This window comes from Cervus elaphus, chromosome 14 (assembly GCF_910594005.1).
Source record: "Cervus elaphus chromosome 14, mCerEla1.1, whole genome shotgun sequence".
Classification (NCBI taxonomy): domain Eukaryota; kingdom Metazoa; phylum Chordata; class Mammalia; order Artiodactyla; family Cervidae; genus Cervus; species Cervus elaphus.
The window spans coordinates 46,897,420-46,921,461 of NC_057828.1; the positions used below are offsets into that span (position 1 = coordinate 46,897,420).

Here is a 24,042-nt window from a genome sequence, read left to right on the forward strand (position 1 = left end):
TCTAGTCATATTGGTCACAGACCATCTGTGACAATGTTGCTGTGTTCCAGTAAAGCTTTGTTTACAGAAATAGGTGGGCTGGATAATTGCCTGTGGGCCGTTGTTTGCTGACCCCTGTAGTTGCTCAGTGGTGTCCGACTGTTTCTGACCCCATGGACCATAGCCCACCAGACTCCTCTGTCCATGGGATTTCCCAGGCAAGAATACTGGAGTGGGTTACCATTTTCTTCTCCGGGGATCTTGCCAACCCAGGGATCAACCTCATTGGCAGGCGGATGCTTTAATCCTGAGCCACCAAAGCATTTTCTCTGTGGCCTCAGGACTATGTAAGGGACGTGTGGTTTGCTGAGTTAGTGGGCAGTTCCTTTTTTCTTTCCTCTGTTATTTTGAACTGGTGAATATGTTATTTATTTAATTTCTCTCTATACCCCTCTCCCCCGCCCCCATCCTGACCTTAATGATTTCTGTAGAGTACACTAATAGGTATTCCTAGCAAGAACTCATTCTCAGTAATGATCCTGGAGGATTTTTGCAGTATGTTTACATATGAGGAGCAATTAAATGTTTTTTTCAGCTTGTTTCTTCTTTGGTAATTAGCTTATACCTGTAGAGAAATTTTGAAAGGGTAAATGTGCATAATAAAAGAAGTTGAAGTTCATGTCCTAATTTTTCTTGTGGGTCTTTTTTGGTTTATTTTTTGAATTAAAAGATACTGCAAAAAAAAAAAAAAAAAGATACTGCAGCAAAATATTAGGACAGCAGAAAAACCTTTTTGTCTCTACTTAATAAAAAATAGGGCTTCTGTTTGATTTAGTATTTAACAGATAAATATTGATATGGGCAAATACTTTAATGTTTGTTGCTAATGAAATGAAACATTTGAAAGCCACATAGACCAAGGAAATTTACCCAAATAAAATGTAGTCCACAGTCACAGGTGACATGTCTGATTCTAGCCATTAGGTTTTAAATACGCTTTTGCTCACAAGGCATCCTGGGAAGTGAGTGGGGATGGCTCTGTGCCAGCCTCTCTTCACCATTGAAGAACAGCATGGAAACTAACTCATCTGATTGACAGTGGTTCTTGCAAGTCTAGTTTAAAGGACACTATTGTTATTATCATGACATAAGTATGGAAACTGTTTTTAAGAAACATTATTAATTATTGACAGATTCTGTTCATAACCAGATAGAATATTAGAGTTTCAAATTTTATTTGAGACTAGGGTTTGAAGATTTATGTCATAGCTTAAACAAATGTGCTATGTATTATTTGTTCTTAGTTGCTACAGTGCTGGCTTTGTTGTTGTTGTTCAGTTACCAAGCGTGTCCGACTCTTTGTGACCCTGTGGACTGCAACATGCCAGGCTAAATTATTATAAAATTGTCTGTGACTTCTGCACATGCCCTCCCTCCCTGCCCCAATATCTCCTTTTCACATACACTTTGTTATAGATGAAGTGGTACACTCTGACCACGGCCATTAGATCTGGCTTTGTCTTCACTAGTTGACTGTAATGTTTTTGCTGTATCTTACTACCCAGTGTCATGCATACTTCATGTAATTTGTCATGAGTACACACTCCTGCTCATTTCTTTTGCCTGTGATTATGACTAAGTGTTAATAATTTCCCTTCGCTGAGAGGTAGGTTGCTCTTACAGAAGGAGTAGCCAGCTGGCTTCTGTTTTCACCTCTGCTATCAGTGCTTCATGGGTGTGTTACTTTAGGCAAGCTGTTTAATATTTTAGAACGTAAGTTTCCATCTGTCTGTCAAATCGAGGTAATAACTTTGTCTTGCTTACTTTATAGTCAGCTTATTCTCTTGTAAGAACAGGAGGTAACATAGCACTTTGGAAGTTTTGTGGTAGTCTACAAATGTAGGAGAATCTGTCGACTGGCTCTATATAATGAAAACCCAAATCATAGCAGTGAAAAGCCTGTATTCTTATGTGAAACCAGGTCCTGGATGTGTCATCCAGAGTTGAGAGAGTGGCCATGACCATCAGGTGTGTAGTTTCCCACTGTCTGCACCATTGTCCTTGGTGTGTGGTTTCCATTCTCAAGGTTTTCTTGTGGTCACAGGTGGCCATTGCAGCTACTGCGGTCAGATCCATGTTCTCGGTCCGTGTTACTCAAATCGCAGTCCACAGACTGAAGTGTTTGTTACTAGTACACCGTGTATTGAGTGCAGAAAGTAACCATTCAGAAACTTTTAGAGCCGTTTCACATTGCCACACCATTTTATTTGTGTTTTATCAGTGTCACCCTGTTGTGGGTTGGGAGAAACGTTCTCCACTCTGGCCAGGCGTGGAGAGAGGAGGGCCCATCAGATCTGATCTAGTGCCGCTGCCTGACGACTTCAGTTTGTGCAGGTCTTCAGGGGAGGCAGTTGCTTCAGGGGAGGCAGTAACACAGTTGTGTTACTGTGCTCCAGTAACACAGGAGTTCTGTTAGTAAGCAAAACGGGGAGAGTGGAGGCTGAGTTAGGCAGGTCTGAAACTGCAACACCATTCAGCACAGTATCATATCCACAGATGCACCCAGTTCCCAAGTAGCAGTGACCCCAGACGTCATTTCTGGGGATTAGGAGAATTAATGCATATCTCAGATGGGAAAACATATCTAGGATGCCAAAAGCAGAGTACAGTGACATAACAGATTATATAGTGATCATTTGTAGAAAAGAACACTTGCAACAGATTTTAAATTTACTTATATTTTTATAACTTAGAACTAAATTTGTGAACTTAGTTATGTTTTGTTACAGTTCACCTTAAACCAACATGAATTATCTTCTTGCAAATATGATTGTTTGATTCTCCTAGGGTAAGATATAGAAGTAGGACTCTTTACAAAGATGACTTTTTAAAGGTATCTTTTCGTTGGTTTGAAATTGGCATGATCCTCTTTCATATGTTGTAGTGCATACCAGTGTATGTGTGTGTGTATGTATGCAGATGTACACAGGCAGGAAGTTGTAGGGGGGTTTATTTATTTGTTTTTAATTTTAAAAGTTTAAAAAATTACTTGGCCATGCTGCATGGCATGTGGAGTCTTAGTTCCCCAACCAGGGATTAAACCTGTGCCCCCTGCAGTTGAAGCATGGAGTCTTAACCACTGGGCCACCAGAAAAGTCCAAGTAGGGAAGGCTTTAAAAGACAATTAGGGCTTCCCTGATACCTCAGTTGGTAAAGAATCCACTTGCAATGCAGGAGACCCTGGTTCGATTCCTTGGTCGGGAAGATCTGCTGGAGAAGGGATAGGCTACCCACTCCAGTGTTCTGGCCTGGAGAATCGGATGTGACTGAGCGACTGTCACTTTCACTTTATTAAAATGAAGTGGGTTGTTATTTAGTTGAATTTTGTTTGTGTTTTCCAACTTTAATTTCACTGTCCTCTTTCATTGAGAAGAGGAGGTATGGAAAATGTCTTCACTATGAATGTAATGCTTCATGTTGGCATTGCAGTATTTCTTCCTTTTATAAAAGTCTGTGTTTCCTTCCAGTGAATTAAGTCCTCTTATTGTGTAGTATTTGCTACTAAGCACATTTCCAGGCAGGGATTTAAAAAAGAATGATAGCTGCATCTTTAAGAGAAAATCAGAGTTCTTACCTGCAATTGTTTGTGAGAGGTTCAAGGCATAAGTGAATGTCTTTAAAGTAGCTAAAAAGCTGTGTGTTTGCCATGGTCTGTGTGCATTGCTGAGAATGCGCCACATAATGGAACCCTGGACATTGGTCTAAGGAGGACGTGTCCTAATGAACCGATGGATTTGGGATTGGCTTTTACAGATAGGTGTGGTAGAAGGGAGAAGACCGTGGGTTCGAGGTAGAGAAACTGTTTCCACTGATGGCTTGTTGGCTTAGAGCGGTTCTCGTTAGGTAGATACTTTGCAGTCACAGAGGCTGAATTTGGACATGGCAAGATGATGAACGAGGTCCTTTCATTGACTGGTAGAGACAGTTTTGCATCAAAAACTGGTGATTGTGCTTGGCTTTTCATCCAAAGGGATCATTTGGCATTTTTGTTTGTCCTTTAATCAGAGAAGGTAGTGCTGGTGGTGGATTTGCTGTTCACTTGTTCACTGTCAGCGAGGATGCTTGCCTTGGTCACAGACAGTCAATGGCTGCTGGGAAGGTCAGGGCTTCTCTTGCTTTCAGACCATCTGTTGTTTTGACCATTCTGTTTGAAGCATATGTACCTTTTCCTCTTGTTTTATCGCAGAAAAGCCTCTTCACACCACCAAGTTATTCACAGAGAAGAACTTGCCGTAACTGCCATCACAGGTGTCTTGATCTTTGCTTTCTTGCTGCCCTGTGGAAGTGGGGACAAGACATGGTGGCTCTGATGGCAGCGCTGCGGGGCCCTCTTGCAGCGCTCTCTTCAGCTCTCAGTGGGAAGAGGTCTGCTGGCTTCCTCCTTTGTAGAGAACAAACATTTGGGAAGCTCCACTCAAACCCTCACATCTGAGATAGCTGAATGACTTGCTGTTGCTCCGGACACTGACAGAACAATACCGTTGAGTCTGGGTGGTTTGGAGAGTAATTGATTGGCAACTCTTTCTACTCAGCAGTTCTTCCACTGTTCCAGAAAAAGAAACTGCTGGAGTCTTCTGGGTGAGCATGTGGTCGGTGGGAGGGAGGCAGGGAGTGTGAGTCAGCCCGGCTGAGGAAGCTGCAGGAGCGGAAGTCAAGGAACCTTAGAGACTGACTCAGTTAAGGGGAGCAAATGCAATTTGAGGACTAGACTTTCCAGACCAGCAAATTAACAGTGTGTTTACCCTATTGCCTGGAATCATTGCCTTCATCTCGCCTTCTAAGTGTGAACTCATTAAGATGGGAAGAATTGCAGCTTTCACTTCGGAAAGTTTAAAGGCATGGTTATATGTCTTTTGCAGCAGCATCAGAATTCCAGCTCTACTGGCATGGGCTTTGAGTGAGTGACTTGCAGGCCGCATCATAGTTCACTTTTCCCTACTCCTCAGGACTCCTCTGGCTTTCCACTTCATTCTGTACAGATTCATGAAACTTGTTTCCTGAGTTCATTTAGCTCCCTGAGTGATATTAAGCTCCTTGAGGGAACCAGCTGTGTTTTAAACATGGTCCCTTGTGCTGTTCAGTGTAGATTGTAGGCTGTTTCCTGATTTGATGGGTTTATTCTCTGTCTCTGAGTGACTGATTCCTCACCCTGCAGGTCTCAGCTCAAGTGTAGTCTACTCCAGACAGTTTTCCTGATTACCCCACTCATGGCTTCATCCTTTCCCCTACTTAGTCATTCTCTAAGATGTTGCCCAGTCTTAATATCTTTATAACACTGATCATTACCTGAAATTATCTTGTTGGTTTACAGGCAGACCTCAGTGGTGTTGTAGGGTTCCAACTGCAGTAAAGCAAATGTCACACCAATTTTTTGGTTTCCTAGTGCATATAAAAGTTATGTCTACTGTATGTGATTGTCTTTTAAGGGTGCAATAGCATTATGTCTTAAAAAGTACGTTCTTTAATTAAAAAATACCTTATTGTTAAAAAGTGCTAATCATTCCCTGAGCTTTCAGCGAATCACAGATCACCATGACAAATATGATAATAATGAAAATGTCTGAAATAGTGTGTGAGAATTACCAAAATGTGAACAGAGATGTGAACTGAGCAAATGATACTGGGAAAATGGCACCAGTAGACTTGCTTGAGGCAGGTTTACCACACCTTCAATTTGTAAAAGCAAAATGCTATTATCTGCCAGGTACAGCAAAGAGAAATAGGTATGACTAGTTTTTTACTGCCTATTGCCAATAGAACAGTAGAATTTTTTCAGTAGTTTGCTTGGTTTTCCCTTTCTCAGAAAACAAAAGCTCTTTGAGGACAAAAACCTCAATTTTCTTATTTTGTGACTGTTGCAGGACCTAGCACACTCAGTTAGACATTCAATACAAGTCACTGAATGGATATGAGTGAATGAATGAAAATGTTAGTAAATATTTGCGATTCAGCATGCTCTATTTAGTTTTAACCTGGAGCCATGGTTTCTTAAGCTATGTTCTGAGATGGTGCATTTGGTCGTTGGCAGGGAGGATGATCAAAGGGAGAAGCTCAGGCCTGCTTCTACTGCAAGGGTGATTTGGATTTCACTTTTTAAAGTTTCTATTTGGAAAAGATAACTAAAAGGCCCCTCTCTACTGTCTGTTGTCTATGCCTCCGGAGCCCCACATTAATGGGGTCATGTGTCACACCTCATATGCCGGCTGTGGGCTCCAGGCCAGAGTCATGTGAAACAGAGCATGGCCTCCTTGAGAGACTGGACAGGGCAGCTGCCCTTAGAGGCGGTGTAGGAAGGGTGGGTCTGGGGACTTCTCTAGCCAAGATACCTTACCGGGACTTTTGATACAATTTCAAAGAGACAGACATGTTTCTGAAAAAGAGAAGTACTGGAATATGTCAGATTTGCAGGTTGGATAGTCTTTTTTTTTTTTTTTTTTTTTTAATGCCTTCAAGTTAAATGAGGATTTTTACTGACTTATTTTAAATTACCCCAAGTGTGTTAATTTCTCTTTTTAAATGTTTCTGGAATTTCCTTGGTGGTCCAGTGGTTAATAACCCGCTTACCAATGGAGTGGACAAGAGGTTGCAAAGAGTCGGACACGACTGAGCGACTGAACAACAGCCCTAGGACCATACAGTGTCTGGCACATAGTGGGAGCTTAATAAATTTTTGAATTTATTGAATGTAAAAATATGAATCTGGTGTGGCCTCTGTGCTCATGTGGTTTGAAATGGGCAGGAGGGATCACCACAAACTTGCAGAGAATGGGGACTTGGGAGTGTTAGAGTGCTTCCCATGAGCAGGGCTTGGCAAGGGTACCCTCAAAGTGTAGCTTTTGAGTCAAACTTCAAAGGGTTTGAAGGATTTTGATGGGAAAACAGAAAAGCTTTTTAGACAAAAGATAGAAACAGTCTTTTTGTTGAATATTGGGGTCTAGCTGGGTTTGGTGAAGGGAGTGGTCAGAGATAGAGCTGGAAAGATATGCCTGTCTCTGAAAGTATTGCTGAGAAACTGGATTTGTGGTTGGGGAAACCATAGAAGTGTTAGTCGCTCAGTCATGTCTGACACTTTGTGACCCCATGGACTATAGCCCGCCAGGCACCTCTGTTCATGGAATTCTCCAGGCAAGAATACTGGAGTGGGTTGCCATTCCCTTCTCCAGGGGATCTTCCCAACCCAGGGCTTGAACCCTGGTCTCTTGCACTGCAGGCAGATTCTTTACCATTTGAGCCACCAGAGAAGCCTGGGGAACCATGGCTGGTTTTTTTCTTTTTTTAACCTGTTGAGTACATGATCAAAATTATGTTTTAAGAAAGTTAGATTAGTGGTAGGAAGAACTCATTGGGAAGACAGGGTGACAGGTTGTCCAAGATTTCCTGCTCATTGACTAGCTGCTGGGTGTGTGAGAAGGGGTAAGGAATCCTTTAAGGGTTAAGAGATCCAGACACTGGAAAGGGCTTGTACCATTAAGAGTTCTGGCATTTGTTATGAGTATGTGAAAGTAATTTAATGCTGAGTTTCGTTCTACTTGTTTATACTTTAAAATTGTTCTTCAACCTCAGTTTCCTGGCCTGTGTTCTTAGTCCAGGGATGACATTCTCATTTGTCTGTTGTCTGTTTTGTGCTCGGCAGCTATTCATTGCATTTGTAGACTCCTGTGACAATTCCATCTGCTTTCTTATATCTCTAGTTCCTTACATACATTTTCTAATTTAGTTCTTTTGGTTTGGTTGCTATTTTGTCTTTTAACGACTAACCACATAATTATGAAATGCATACATTTGTGAACATTGGTAAAATGCATCTTTTATCTGCTGCACACAGTGCATCTGCAGCATCTGGTCTCCAGCTGAAATCTGCCCGAGACGGCGTTCTTTTACTTCACGTGATGAGACTTGTGCTCTAGGTGTGCTCCCCTTTTCCTCAGTTTCCTCCTCTGGTTACTGGAGCTTTCAGCTGATGCCTTTTCTTAGGCAGAAGGCAGGTGAGCTGGCTTAGTGGTTTCTTTTAAAACAACAACAACAAAACTCCTTACTGTAAATCACAAATACAAATAACCACACAAAGCATATGGTATAGTGTAATGAATTATAATGTTCAACTACCTCACAGGTCAGGAAATAGGACTTCACCAGCCATCTCCCAGTTCCTCTGTGATGACAGTCCCCTACAAAATTAACCACTGCTCTGATTTTTGAAGTAGTGGTTTCTTTATGTTCTTTTACAGTTTTATCTCTCAAGTGTGGTCTCTGGATACTATAGTTTTGTTTTCCCTGTAGTGTCTTTTAAGTCACTTTCCTGGTGGCTCACTGGTGAAGAATCCACTGGCCGATGCAGAAGACACAGGTTCGATCCCTGGTCTGGGAAGATCCCCTGGAGTCGGAAATGGCAATCCACTCCAGTGTTCTCACCTGGAAAATCCCATGGCAAGAAAGAGAAACCTGGCAGGCTACAGTCCATGGGGTTGCAAAGAGTTGGACATGACTGAGCAACTGAGCATTCACACACGTCTTTTAAGTCTGTTATAATCTGTAGATTTCCTGCCACCCTTCATCCCTTTATTTTCCAAACACTTTATTGAAGAAACCAAGCTATTTGACCTGAAGAATCTCCCACAAACTAGATGTTGTTGATTGCTAGGACATTAACGATGTGCCTCCGTCTACTGCATTTCCTGCACGTTAATAGCTGAATCCAGAGGTTTGTTCAGACTTCTGATCCATTTGGGCAAGATTGCAAATAATGTAATTATGCTTATACCAGGAGGCATAGTGTGTCTGTTTGCTCCCTGCACCCCACCTCTGGGTTATTACCTGTATCCGGTAATTCCTTGGGAGTTGCAAAATTATGAGATTCCATCATTTCATTTTCATTTATTAGCTAGGATGACTTTGTATGGCAGTGTTTCCTGGCCATCTGTAACTTGCCTACCCAATTATAATGCCTACCATTTATTTAGGAAAGACCGGGTAAAAGCTTGATTCTTTCTCTTTATTTACCCAATTTTCAAATATTGCATGGGGTACCCTTAAACATACTGATGGGTTTCAAATAATTGCAGTTGTTAATCCTTATTGAAGCCCAGATTGTTCCATGGTTGGCCACTGGAACAACCTCTTCAGGTGGCTTCCAAGTTGTTTGATGTGACCCCAGTGGTCTGATCATGTCCCTGCTGTCTGTGTGTTCAGATGCTCCATCCACATTTGGCATATTTCCACAGCAGACTTGGAGTTGCCATTTCTTCTAGACTGCGTGGTTTCTTTTAGTGAGACGTGATCTTCAAGAAAACATTCAGGGCCATTTGGGTCACATTTCTACTGGGTTGGTCATTATATCTAGATCTTTTGATTTATATATTGATTAAGAATTTCTAAAATTTCAGTGAACAGAGCTGGGAAATATTATCTATTTTATATTTCTAATTCAGATTCAGGATTACAGAGTTTTTACGTCATCCATATTCCATCTGGGTCTTCCCAGCTGGTGCTAGTGGTAAAGAACCTGCCTGCCAATGCAGGAGACATAAGAGACACTGGTTCAATCCCCAGGTAGGGAAGATCCCCTGGAGAAGGAAATGGCAACCCACTCCAGTATTCTTGCCTGGAGAATCCTGTGAACAGAGGAGCCTGGAGGGCTACAGTCCATAGCGTTGGAAAGAGTCAGACACGACTGAAGCAACTTAGCACATATTCCATCTGTCTCTCCTTTCTTCTACACAGAGCTTCCTGATTCCCAGGAACACAGGAGTACAGAATATCCTGTGATTACTTTCTTTATCTCATCTTACTTAAACAGCTGTATCAGAGTAGCAATATTAATACCACCCTCACCAATTATGATTACTGAAAAGAATTAAAAAAAAATTTGTGCCCTCACTATGATTCCCCCCCATGTTTTAAATGATAGTACTCTGTCTGCATTTTCAGATTCCATAACTAGTGCATACTGTAATCTCTTCTGCGTAACCCTTGTTTGGTCTTGGATCTTCAAGTAACTCTTTATTTTGTCTTTAACCACTAGTCCTTACGTGGATGTCTCTCTAGTCTTTTTAGTTGTCTGGAGAAGCATAGTCTCTGACTTCTCAAATGCTTAAAACGGGTTGTTTGTGCCCAGTTTAATATTTGAATATATTGTGAAGTGATCTCCACAGTATGTCTTGTTAACAGCAGTCACCATACATTTACAATTTTTTTTTTCTTGTGATGAGAACTTTTAAGATCTATTCTCAGCAACTTTCAAGTTTGCGATACTGTATTAGTAACAATAGTTTCCATAGCACGTTTTCTTTTCTTGAGTGCCTTAAATACGCAACTACATTTTCTTCAGGCATAAAGCACTGCTGGTGAAGTCTGTTGAAAATTTGATTGTCTTTGTTTTATTATTCACATGTTAGTTTTTCCTAGATGCCTGAAGAAAATTTTTTTCCTGTCATATGCAATAATTTTAACAGAATGTGTCTTAAGCTTGGTCTTCTGGATTGGTGTGTGTACGTATGTGGTGTCCTTGTGAAGTGTGAAGTTTCAGATCTTTTAATTTCAGGAAAATTTTCTTGAATTACACGTTTTGGTGTTTGTTGTTTTCCTTTGATTTGGTTTTCTTTTCCAGGAGCTTCTGCTCTCTAATTTTTGTTAGTTGTTCCTTGCCTGTCTTTAATATTTGTCATTTTCTCCTGAATCCTTTTTTTTAAAATTTCTTTTTTGATTTTAAAATTTTCTTCTTCTTGCCTTCTCTTTCTTGTAAGGCATTGCTAGCTGTGTTCATTCACTCTTACATTCCTTCTGGTTGAGTCTTCATTTCTGAGTTTTCCTGTGTCTGATATATATTGCTTTCCAGTGTCATTTATTTTATCTCTGCTAGCCTGTTTTGAAAGTTTGTTACTGTGTTGGTTTTGTGTGTGTGTGTGTGTGTGCACATGCGCGTGTGCACAAGTGTTTTTTGCTGTGCTTTCCTTGTAGGGTAACTGTCCTACTCCTTATTCTCCCCTGCCCCCCATTAGTAATGTTGTATGAGGTTTAACCTCAGTACATTTGCTTATTTTTACGCACATTTGGTTTTATTCAACTTTTATGAGGTGTGTGTGGTTCCAGGTCATTTCTTTTGGCTTCATGGAGCTCCCTCTTCTGTTGTTGTGTGATGTTAAAAATAGGGCCCTTAGATTTTGTGAGTTCCTGACTCTGTTCCCCTCCTTTATTTTCTTTTGGCTCTTCTTTTTCCTTTCCTGTTGTTCCTGTTCTCCTCGATCTGTACTCCATTCCTGGTAGTTTCTTGTTTGTTATGGGGCATTCTCCTGGAGGAAGCTGTGTGAGTTTTTAGAGTTCATCTATGGTTAGACTGCTTAGCCTTTTCTGGTCTCTCTGTGCTAACCTGCATCCCCATGACACATCCCCTGCAGTCGCAAGCTGTTGTTAGCAGATTGACTCACATTATTATTTGTTGGAGATTTTGAGATCCTCCAGATCTTAGGTTTGTGAGGTAAACCGTTCCTTCGGCTTTCTCCCCTACAGATGTTAGTTTCCACAGGTCTTATGGTTGGGGGTGGTTTATGCTCTCCCACCTGCTTATATTTGGGGATTCATGAAGATACCTTAACACCCCATTTTGTGGAGTTTAGTTTGCCTTTCTAGTCGATCTGCTTTTATGGCAGGGAGTGAGGAAGTTAATTGTGCTGCCGTCCTCCTACAAGTCTTGGTATCTTAGTTTTTATTGAAATGGTTTTCTCTAAGCCTGAGATCACAAACACATGAATTCCTAAAATGTGACCTGCTGTTTGTCATGGCTGCCCCATTCCTGTATAAGCTCTGAGGGGAGGGATGGGTACAGAATACCAGAATGAAGGAGCAGTTTATCAATTACCAGCTGAATTTGGTCCCCCAACCCCACTGAGTTTCCCCATGTTCTGGTCACAGTCATATCAGAGACAATAGATACTCAGCTTTCTTCTAAAATTTTTTCTAGTCCAGGTTCAGGCATACAAGAAGTCTGTTCCTAAATAAATGCTCAGATTGACCTGTGAAATCTCACCATTGATGGTGAGAAGATGCTATTATTCTCCCCCTTCCTCTCACCACCTCACCCCAAATGTAAGTTTTAGAAGTTTGCATTTTCCCTTTTGATGTAGCTCTTAGAACGTACTTAAAACATACCAACTTTTCAGAAATTCTTTATTTCGAGCAAAAGGGGCAACTGGTTTGATGACTGGGATTGGAGATTTGAGGAAATGTTTTGTTTTGTGTCATTATTTCTGTTATATACATTTATCTGATGTAATGTATCAGCATGCAATGGTAGCTGGGATTTTTACATGTTTCACTAACAAACATTAGCCATTATAAATGTCACAACAATTCAGTGTGTATGCATACATATTAAATAAGTGTACATTTTAAAACATATTTATAATTCAGATGGGGAAAATCTCAAAAAATATAACCATTGGGTCAATATTACTATTGGTTTTCTTTACATAAAACCTTTTCATATGTTTATCATACAATATGTTAATAAGAGGAAATGCTGCTTTCCAGTTTTGAAGATACCATACAAAGTGAGATTAAGATGCCAGTGATCTCAAGGGCTAGGGTGTAAATTTAAATGAATCTATACATATACTGTCAAACTGTTTTCAATGGGAAAAGAAAGTCTTCAACTGATAGGCTGGAACAATTGAATATCCATATGGCAAACAGAAACAAAAGCCAAAATTTACCCTAACTCACACCATACATGAGAGTTAATTTGAGAACAATCATTGACTTAAATGTGAAGTAAAAATTATGTATCTTTACAACCTTGAGGTAGATAAGTATTTCTTAAAGAGTAGGTAGAAGGTACTAGGGGTTTCTCTAGTGGCTCAGACAGTAAAGAATCTGCCTGCAGTGCAGGAGACCTGGGTTCAATCCCTGGGTCAGGAAGATCCCCTGGAGAAGGGAATGGTTACCCACTCCAGAATTGTTGCCTGGAGAATTCCTTGGACAGAGGAGCCAAATGGGCTACAGTCCATGGGGTTGCAAGGAGCCACTAACACAACACTTAACAAAAAATGATACCGACCATAAAAGAAAAGAAAAATTCATCAAGAGACGTTGTTAATATTCATAGAGGAAGCCTCAGACAGTCAGAAAATGTTTACAACACATTTATAAGAAAGGAATCTAGAATACATTAAAAACTTCAAACAAAAAACTGCTGCAACTTAATAAGACAATTCAGTTTTTAAAAATGACTTGAATATAGACACTTTAGGAAAGAGGATATATGATTGGAGGATAAGCCCATGAAAAAGTACTCAATATCATTAGTCATCAGGAAAATGTAAGTTAAAACTATTAATACAATAAATGTCGCCATAGAGCCACTAGAATGGCTAAATGGAAATGGCTAACAACTGATTGATTGTCAAGGATGCCTTTCTGGCTAGGAACTCTCCTACTTTGCTGGTGGGAATGAAAACCATACAATCACTTGCACAATTCTTTAAAAAATTAAATATAAAAATCTATCCTGGTCTCTAAAATAGAAATAGAAATCAGTGGTTGCCTCTACAGGTAGGGTAGAGATTAGTTGGGAAAGTGCTTGAGAGAACTTTCTGAAAGAGTAGAATTATTTTGGATTTGGATTATAAGGAGTCTATGTACATCTTCATAAAAACTAACTGAACAGTGTACCTAAGGTCTCTGCATTTTTCTCTATGTAAATTATACATCAATTTTTAAAACTCAGTGCAGATTAAAAAACATTTTATATAGTTTGGTAATGCTGTTTTTATAAAATTACATTTTTTGGATGTCATCCAAAGTTTATTTGCATTGCATTTTAATTTTATTGTGCAATACATTAGAGTAAAACTTAAAGGTTTCACATTTGGTTTTGTTCACCTGTATCAAGCTGGTTTCACTGTATTGCATGAGATGAGTTCCAGAGTAAATGAGTCAGATTACGTGGTAATGGCTATTTGATTATGCTGTGAACTGTTCAAGTCACCTTGGTTTTTATTTGAGAATTTTTTTTCTACATGTTTAGGATATCTAATACCTGCTCCTAGTAATTTGGCTACTGTTAGCCTCTGTAAGAGGCTATTTACATAGGGTTCTGTGATAGGTTGATGGACTTAAAAGAAAAGATCTTGCCAAATTACATCACATTATCTTGTTAATTTTTGAAGTGTCTTTCCATTTTACTATTTATATTTGGTTATTTTTTGCCTCTTTTATCTTGTTTTGTGATAGTCAACCTCTAGATTTCATATCCTCACTACTTTATTGATTTTTTATATAAAAATTCAACTGTGCATGAAGAACAGTTTATTCATAAATTTTTATATATATATATCACATAGTCCACTTTATGAATGTGTCCTTTTCATAAGAAGTGGAATTTTATATCTAGATAATATTATGTTTTTCCCAGAGTTAATTGGGAGAATTGTATGAATTCGTGCTCTGAGTTCATGCTTTTACATTTTTGTGGACTGCTTTATGGGAAAAAAAAGGACAGGAAGATTTTCTTAAGAGTTCATTCAAATGTATTCACAAGAAAATGTCATGGCAATGTTTATTTTTTCTGAAACACTGTGAGTTAGGAAGTATGTTATATCTTGCCTTAGGAAAAATGGAGGATAAATATGGCCAGGTTCTTAAAAGACAGTGGATTTCTGCTGTGTGAGAAGCTTCAGTGTTGATGTGATTTGAATGTAGTTTTTATGAACTTTCGTTAAAATATGAGTCTTTGTACACTCTACTTTTTTAAATGTGTTTCACCTTTCTTATGTAATTCTGGCTATCTTGTATCTGTGATACAGAGACATGTCAGAGTATAGACTACATGTTGGAACATCATGGCTGGATCAACTAAAGATAAATTAGATTCTGTTTATGACACCTTTGGGAAAGGGGACCAAGATTCATGCCATTTTCTGCTTATAATAGAAGACAGTGGTCATTATTTCTCTGTCTCTGTTATGTAATAGAGGTGCAATAATGAAATTTTTGCATAATAGCTGAATCTGGGTTTGTGGTATCATAGACTGGGAAATTTATACGTAACTCACACACAAATGGAACACCTAACATTCAGTACTGTTGTTCAGAAACTGTGATTTATTTTTAGTTACTATTTTATTTGAAACTAGCGTTGTTGGAGTCAGCATTTTGTCTAGGGATAATCTGCCCTAAGGATGATTTGCTTAGAGGATAGGACCTCATGTTGCTAGGATAATGTTAGAAGACTTTTCCTCCCTGTTCAGCTATTATAACAGGTGGGTGGGAGGGTGAGGACCTGCCTTTAGCTAGTGCCTGTTGCTGCTGCTAAGTCACTTCAGTTGTGTCTGACTCTGTGCGACCCCTTAGACAGCAGCCCAACAGGCTCCCCCGTCCCTGGGATTCTCCAGGCAAGAACACTGGAGTGGGTTGCCATTTCCTTCTCCAATGCATGAAAGTGAAAAGTGAAAGTGAAGTTGCTCAGTCGTGTCCGACTCTTAGCGACCCCATGGACTGCAGCCTACCAGGCTCCTCCGTCCATGGGATTTTCCAGGCAAGAGTACTGGAGTGGGGTGCCATTGCCTTCTCCTAGCTAGTGCCTAGGAGTGCCATATTATTCGCTGAATTATGGCCAGGTGAAGGTTTTCAGATTTTGTATTGTAAGTTACCTCTTGAGGGCAACTTGGTGTTTTGCTGCTTGGGTTAGTCACATCATTCATATAAATGCTGAGTGGGGTACAGACAGTACGGAAACAAGTGTTCCGTGGTGGGGTGGTAAGTGTAGCGGTGCTTCAGCTGGGAGCCTGTGAATGTTCAGGCATTTCATGCAGTATTTTTCATGGTGTGCACGTTTTCTTGAGAGACAGAAGGTCTAGCAATGGTTAGGATCCACTGTTCTAGAGCCTGATTTGAGATGTAGTTACCAGGTATCGATTTCTGCATAAATGTGAAAAGGCAGTTGCCTCTCTCAGTTCCCCAGGCAGTTGATTCCACACTCTCCTCGTTTCTATGATGATATTAAATTTTCCTTGGCACTGTTTCATTTTGTGCCCCAATAGTTATTTACTGCCAATTAAGGACACTTTCTCTGACATCACGTTAGGAGAGCTGAGAATGCTTTCCCATAATTCACCTTGTATGTAGTGATTCCCTCCATCAAATTACAGAATATGGTGATGTTGTTAATAGATAAGTGGTGACTATATTATGTGGTAATTGCTTAGAGTCAGCTATTAAGCTTCTTTTGACAATAAAAGCTTTTCTGGGCTTAGAGAACTAGGGGAGTTACCATGATCCTAGTTTTAAAGGTCACTGTTTGTGATGGGTAGAAAGCTCTTATGTGTCTTTCTATAAATCTGTGAAATTTAGTTTGCCCTGGTCCAGGTGACTGTGCATGAATAACGCAACGACACCGGAGCTCACAGGCTTGAGTTTGGTAACAGGCTTAGATTTGGGCTCCAGGTAAGGACTTCAGGGGCAGTTTCTCTGTTCTTAAAAACTAGGAAATTAATAGGTCTTCTGTCTGGGAGGGCTCCTTAATTTCAGTGGGATGCTGGCCCAAAACAAGGACTTAACGGTATTAATATAACTTTGCTTCTTTGTTAGTAGCCTTGACAAAAGCTTCCTTTTTATGTGTATTTATTTTTCTCCTAAAGGATCTTTTACTATTTTGTATTTTAACACAAGGGGCAGATGTCTCCGGCTCTGAGCTGGGCTTTGCAACATGTCCTGCCTTTTGAATGTTTCTTTCAGCTTGGGCAGCTCTCTTTGTTAAAAGGCCAAACCCCTTAGTGAGATGTTCTGGGAAAGAGGACCCCTTGATATTTGAAAGGTGAGAAATCCATTTAAGCCTTGTGATGGCTACCGACAGCCCTACTGCTGGGTTCTGCTTGTTTTAATGTAAGTGATAGATGCTCTGGCTGGTCGTGTTCAGTAATTGGATGTGAACTCTGTAAGTGACATTTCATGGCAAATGTGAGGGCGCTGTGGATGGCTCTCGATTTCTATGTTGCTGCCTTAGGCTTCAAGGTAGAAACAAACCATAATGGAATTTAATTATTAGAACATATATTCAAAGATTAGTTCAATGCGTTTGTAATACCCTTCGTTGTTAGGTAACTGTTTGATTATTGTGCATGACACTGAGTGTGTGTGATTTATAACGCCAGTGTGTGCAGTGCAGCAATAGAAATGCTAATAAGGCTGTGGGTAGGGAGGGCTGCCATCAATACTTTGTCAGCAGCTCGCTGCCAAATAGTCTTCTAGGAAAGACATAATCTGTAATCAAAGAGGAGTTTGTGGAAATAGCAAACATAGACAAAAACTGTTATGATAAAAAACAGTGTTCACTGCTTTCTTTCAGGAGAGGCTTCAGTTACACCTTAATGAATGACATCTTCCCTTTTTAAGTGTGTCTACAGCCTTGATAGTTTATCACAGGATCAAGAGTTGGTCATAATCTACTTTCATTTCAGGGCTGGTTTCAGAAGGCAGCATTGCATGTAACATTTTACTAATATATTCAATTAGAGTCTCTCTAGATTTCATCTTTAAAGGCTCTATGCCTTCTAGTATCAGCAACACTATGAGCATTTTTGAGGTGAGGTGGTCCCTGGATAAGGATGGTGTGGCATGCATGGAGGACAAAGGAGTACGTGACTTTCTTCTACAAGCAGTTGGAAACATGTAGGGGTGTTTCTACAGTTGTCCCTCAGGAGATTGGTCCAGGGCTCACCGTGGGTACCCAGATCCTCAGGTGCTCAAGTCCCTTATGTGCTGGGAGACCAGAAAATTCATGTCACTTGCTTGATGGCACAGTTTACTTCATTGCTGTGATCTGAAGTGTACCTGCAATAGCACTGAGGTATGCTTGTATATGTACCATGTATGGGGTTATATGTATGTATAAGTTCTGTGTAACTTCTGTGCATATCAAGCAATAAAATGTTGTAAGCACTCCAGAAACCTTTCTCATGCTCCCTCCAAGACACTAACCCTGTTGTGAGCTCTGACATCATAAATTAGTTCTGCCTGCCTTTGAACTTTATATGTAAAGGGTATCATATGATATGTATTTATCTGTCTGGTTTCTTTGGCTTAGCATATTGTTTGTAAAATGCATCTGTGTTTTTGTATGTTACAGTAACTTATTTTGATTGCTATGTAATAATGCATTGTATGAATATACTGCAGTTAATTCTAAACTGTTAGTGACTGTTTGGAAAATTAAGAGGATTTTAAAAGATCCCCTTCAGTAATTGAGCAAACAAATAAATTATAAATGAGTTAAGAACATAGGTTTCCTCCTCCAGGGGATCTTACTGACCCAGGGATTGAACCCACGTCTCCTGAGTCTCCTGCATGGGTAGGTGGTTTGTTTTTTAAATCACTGAGCTATCATGAGATGCCCAAATATTGAACAGCGTAGTTAAAAAAAATTCGAGTTAATTGTTGTAAATACAGTTACTGTGCCCAGTAACAGAAGAAACTGTACTCACTAACAGAGGAAACCATGCTCAGTTACCGAAGAATATGCATTCTTCTCAGAACCTATGGGACATTAATCAGAGATGACTGTGTTGGATCTTAATGCAAGTCTTAACATATTTTAGAGGATTGAAATCACATAGATCATGTTCTCTGAACATAATGGAATTAAGTTAGTAGGAAAAAGCAAAATGATTATCTGGAAAATCTAGAAATGTGTGGTATAAAGCAGTGCACTTCTAAAATAGTCTGTAAGCCAAATAAAGAGTCCATTGGAAACTAGAAAATACATTGCATTGAATGATTAATGAAATTATGAGTTATCAGAATTATTGGATATAGCTAAAGATATGCTCAGAGGTAAATTTTTAGCCTTAAATATATATGAAAATAAGAAAGGTAGAATAAAATCAGTATCTTTATAGAGAGATTTAAAAATAATTTAAACCCAGGAAAAGGAAGGGAATGATGAAAATAAGAGATCAAATTAATGAATTAATAGGGAAGTGTGCATTAAAGATAATAATATCAGAACTTGAAACTTTGGAATGACTAGTGAAATTCTTATAAAGATGATAGAGAAGGGACAGAGAAAAGGCAATGAATTACCAATACGAAGAATAAAACTGGGACAGCAGTATAGATCCTACAGGCGCTGATATCAGAGGATGTTATGAAGAGTGGTATACTGTGACCTTTGAATATTCAGCTGTGACACCAGACATTTGGAGACTTACACAGACGTGAATAAGGACCCTTATAGGGGGATTTCCTGGCAGTCCAGTGGTTAGGACTCTGTGATCTCACTGCCAAGTCCTGGGTTCAGTCCCTGGTTAGGAAGCTACAATCCCATAAGCCTTGTGGTGTGGCCCAAAAAAAAACCCAAAAAATGCTTAGAGTAGCAGCCTTGGTTGTAGTAGTGAAAAACTAGGAATGACCCAAGTAATCTGTCAGCATTAAATTTTTCAACAAATCATGCAGTATTGTACATAGAGGTAACATGTATCATTTAAAATGGATGAACTAGGGAATGGAGAATCATGCAAGCATAATACTGAATAAAGAGATTGCAGGGGAAATCAATATGGTGTTGTTTATGTAAAGTGTAAAAACTGCAAAACAATACATTATAGTTTTAGTCCTACGTACATATGAAGTAAAAGCATAAATAAAGCATTGGAATGACCAACAGTAAATTCAAATAGTGGTTACCTCTGGGAGAGTGACATGAAACCTGTCTAGAAGGACTGTGCAGGCAATTGCTTCAGGTTTGGTTGTGTTTTATTTGTTAAAATATGTTTGGCCCTTAGTTTCTTACTTTTTTATACCTTTATGCCTATGAAATTTTCTTAATAAATTTTATAAAAGACAAAGGTAAAGAAGGTTTTTTTTTTTTTTTAAATTATTTGGAGGCTAATTACTTCACAACATTTCAGTGGGTTTTGTCATACATTGATATGAATCATCCATAGAGTTACACATATTCCCCATCCCGATCCCCCCTCCCACCTCCCTGTCCACCCGATTCCTCTGGGTCTTCCCAGTGCACCAGGCCCGAGCAAAAAAACTTGCAGAATTTTTGTGAACAAAGCTCAGCTATCTATGGCTGAGAGAGAGAGACTTGGGTTTCTGTTCCTGTGGGTGGGGAGATGGGTGTGTGGATTTATCAAGGTTATTTAGCCCCTTTCTCTGTAAAGAAAGAAAGTTTATGAAAGTGAAAGTCGCTCAGTTGAACAAGTTGCTTAGTCATGTCTGACTCTTTGCAATCCCATGGACTGTACAATCCATGGAATTCTTCAGGCCAGAATACTGGAGTGGGTAGCTTTTCCCTTCTCCAGAAGATCTTCCCAGCCTAGGGATCAAACCCAGGTCTCTCGCATTGCATGCACATTCTTTACTGAGCCACAAGTGAAGCCCTCTGTATGAAGGTTTTCTCTGTATGATGCAGTCAAGTCACAGTACACTTCTTCCTGCCAATTTCAGGTGCTTTTGAGAAGACAGCTAGTTTTAAGGAAAACGATACCCAAAAAGACTAAATGCAGTATAAAAAAAATGTTACTTGCCTGGGATTGTATGGTTACTAAGTGGCAGATTTTACTGCTAGTGGCTTTTTTATAACAGTTAACTATTCTCTGACCTTTGATTGGAGGGGAGGTGGCTTCCCTGGTGGCTCAGAGGGTTAAGGGTCTGCCTGAAATGCAAGAGATGTGGGTTCGATCCCTGGGTTGGGAAGATCCCCTGGAGAAGAGCATGGCTGCCCACCCTAGACCTTTTTGGGGAAGGGTGGAGAGATTGACCAGAGGGTCTGTCCCTACACTGGAATGTTCTGTCAAGACTGAGTCTTTATCTGTTCTTTTCCTCTCCCAAATCCTTAGTGCCTGTCCCCACAAGAACAGCCTGATACCTGGAAGAAGCTCATTAAATACGGATTACATGATTTGAGGAAATTATGCTGTAAAATTAATTTGAAAAATTTTATTCACTTCAGTGCTATTGTTTCTGTAACTGTTATCATATACTGGGTTTTTAGGAAGTCTTTTACGCCTCAACCTAATTTTATCTAGTAAATTGTTTGATTTTGAAGAGCATTGGGTTGTTGTCTCTATGGTCTCCAGCATCAGCTGGAAGAAAGAAGCGTCACAGCTGACTCAGAGTTGTCTTTCTCCATATTAATTTCTCTGTGTGTTAAATGGAGGAAGGAGCTTAGAATGTTTTTTGTTTGTTTGTTTGTTTTTAAGCATTCTCTGGCACGAAAGCTTTTTCAGCAGAGCAGATTTCATCAATTAATTCTAAAGAAAGTGAGTCTTTTTGTGATAATGGAAATATTCCTTATCTTGATTGTGGTGGTGGTTACATAACATATTTGTCAAACACAGTTTTATTGTGTATGAAATAAACCTCAATAACGCTGGTTTAGGGGAAAAAAAGATGAGCCAAAACAATAAGGCAAAATCCCCAAATTAAAACACTTCTGAAAAACGATAGAGGATGAAGGATTTTAAAAGATCTTTCTTCAAAAGATATTAACATTTATATAAGTTATATTGGTGCTTGAGCATGATGGGGAATCTTCTTGGCAAAAATTAACCCATTTCGAAGTGAATTGTAGGCTCTTTTGATTTTCTTCCTTTCTTTTCTTTTTAAAGCAGCATTTCCTCAGAGTGGCTGTACTTGACTGAATACCCTGATCGATTATCTGGGATTAACTCAGCCCTCTCATTTCCTGCTTTCCATTGCTCTTCCAACAGGCCAGTGAACCTTTGTTGTCTGGCATGTGGACTGAGATAAGCTCTCAGGGCATGTTTGTATTAGAAGAATGGTTGTAGATGGAACAGTTATAAATAGACTAGTAGGTATTAAAGGTTGCAGTCTTTGTTTTGGTTTAAGTCAAAAGGAAAGAAAAATAAATATGATCGATACTTAAGACAGACTGGTTTACATAAAATGAAATAGGAAAACATGAATTTTTAGGGTTCCTGTTGATTTTTTCCCCTTTTAAACCAAACTATTTGAGGTTGTTTATTGATAAGCTTAAAATGTGGTAAAGAACCTGCCTGCCAGTGCAGGAAACTACGAGAAAAGTGGATTTGATCCCTGGGTTGGGAAGATCCCATGAAGGAGGGCATGGCAACCCATTCCAGTATTCTTGCCTGGAGAATCCCATGGACAGAGGAACCTGGGGAGCTGCAGCCCATGGATCGCAAAATCACACATGACTGAAACGACTTATATGCATAGACGCAGAATGTATTAGCTGGAATTGGATTTGTATTATTATGTAGGCTGATATTATTTGAATTAAATAATTTCTGAACCTATATTAATGTACCTTAGAAGTGCAGATACTCAGTTCTACTAAAAGGTGTTTTATTTTTTGGTGTTACCAGCTGTACATTTTGCAGTTTAATTCAGAAAACGATGGTACAAAAAAGTTTTCGCCTAGAAAGAGGAAATGCTGGATTCATGTAAAACGGTTCATCTTGGTAAAAGATGATGATTCAGCATAGTATGGTAAGCTAGAAGGTTTCCTTTTGATTCTTAAAAGTTGATGTTTCGTGTTGCCAGTTTTCTTGGGTAAGAGACAGCACCATATTTGAAATGGCCACGGAGTTGCCTGGAATTGCAAATTGCTCAATGAGTTACCCAAGTTACTCTACCTACTTTTTCCTAGCAGGATTTTAGCTTATTAGGTTCACCACTGGTTTAAAGTGTAACTGTTTAGTTTAGACCTGTTTATATTCTTGTTTAAATCAAGCTTTAAATATTTCTCAGTGTCATGAGTTCAAATTTTAGCAAGAAAAACATCTTAGATTGAAATGAGGCTTCTTACCTAGATTTTCTTTAACAGAGTTTAACTTCCTGGTCACTACTGGAATGTCTGTATAAGTAAAAATAAAATCTGTTTAATATCTGATTTCTGACTACATGTATGCTTTTCAAACATTTCCAGCTATGGTTCCATTTGCTATCAATAGTTGTTTGAACTACCCGAGTCTGAGAGAGAGGCATCTGGGGCTGTTTGTGCAGCTTGTTCTCTTCTTCCCGTAGAGCAGCTCTTCTCACATGTGGTTGGTCCATGGTCTGCAGGGTCAGTCTGCTTTCATGATGACACCAAGATATCATTTGCCTTTTCACTCTTCGTTCTCTCATGAGTGTACTGTGGAGCTTCACAGGGGCTGAATGAGGTGTGATTGCAGATTCAGAGGATTGCAGATTCAGATGTGAGAATTTTTTTCCTTAAGCCAAATGTAAGAGATTTGTAAAAACATAAGTATTACTCATTTGCTTTAAAAGAATAGTTAGTTATTATAATTATTTACATTAACGTAATGAGGTTATATCATTAAATGAATTAGTAAAAATGTCTAAAATTTTTCTTTATTTTAATTTTCTAATATAGCAGATGTTGATAAGATATGACCCACATAAACTGAAGATCTTTGAATGCCTCATTAATTTTGATGAGTTTAAGGAATCTTGAGTCTAACAAGTTTGAGAAACCACTTTCATAAACCACATGTTGACTCGGTGAAATCTTTTCAAGATATTTCAGCATCAGTTTTTAGTAGTAAAATCTGTGATGTCTCTTTAATCATAGTAATCTTAGCAATTTTTATTTCTGAAGTAATGTGATAGTTTAATTTGTGAAACTTCTGGAGAATTTTGGAGGTCTACAGGCCCCCCGCCCTGTCCTTGAACTTCCTTTCCACTCCTGCCCCACCATTGATGTGTGATCCAGTTCTGTAACTTTTCTGGCCATGTCATGTGCAAGAAGTGATTCACTCCCCCAGAATGAGGAAAATCGCTGTCACTGTCCCCACCACCATCAAACAACAACTAACGTATTGCAAATGTGTTCAGCTTTGTAGTTTGGGGGCTTGATTGTTTAAGAAAGAAACTCAGTGGAATGCTTAATTCTCTTTAATTATGGATTACGAGCAATTTGGCAATTTCTTATGGTGCTGTCTACAAACAGCGATTTTTCTCTTGGTGGGTGAAATCTTTTGGGCCAAATAGAAAATTTGTGGTTATGGATTTTTC

The 24,042-nt window shown here is 39.3% G+C and overlaps 1 protein-coding gene across 5 annotated transcripts in view; it reads left to right on the plus strand.

Moving 5' to 3' along the window:
- RERE (arginine-glutamic acid dipeptide repeats) overlaps nt 1-24,042 on the plus strand; it is a 409,293-nt gene that overhangs the window by 202,364 nt on the left and 182,887 nt on the right. The gene's annotated exons all lie outside the window — the stretch shown is intronic.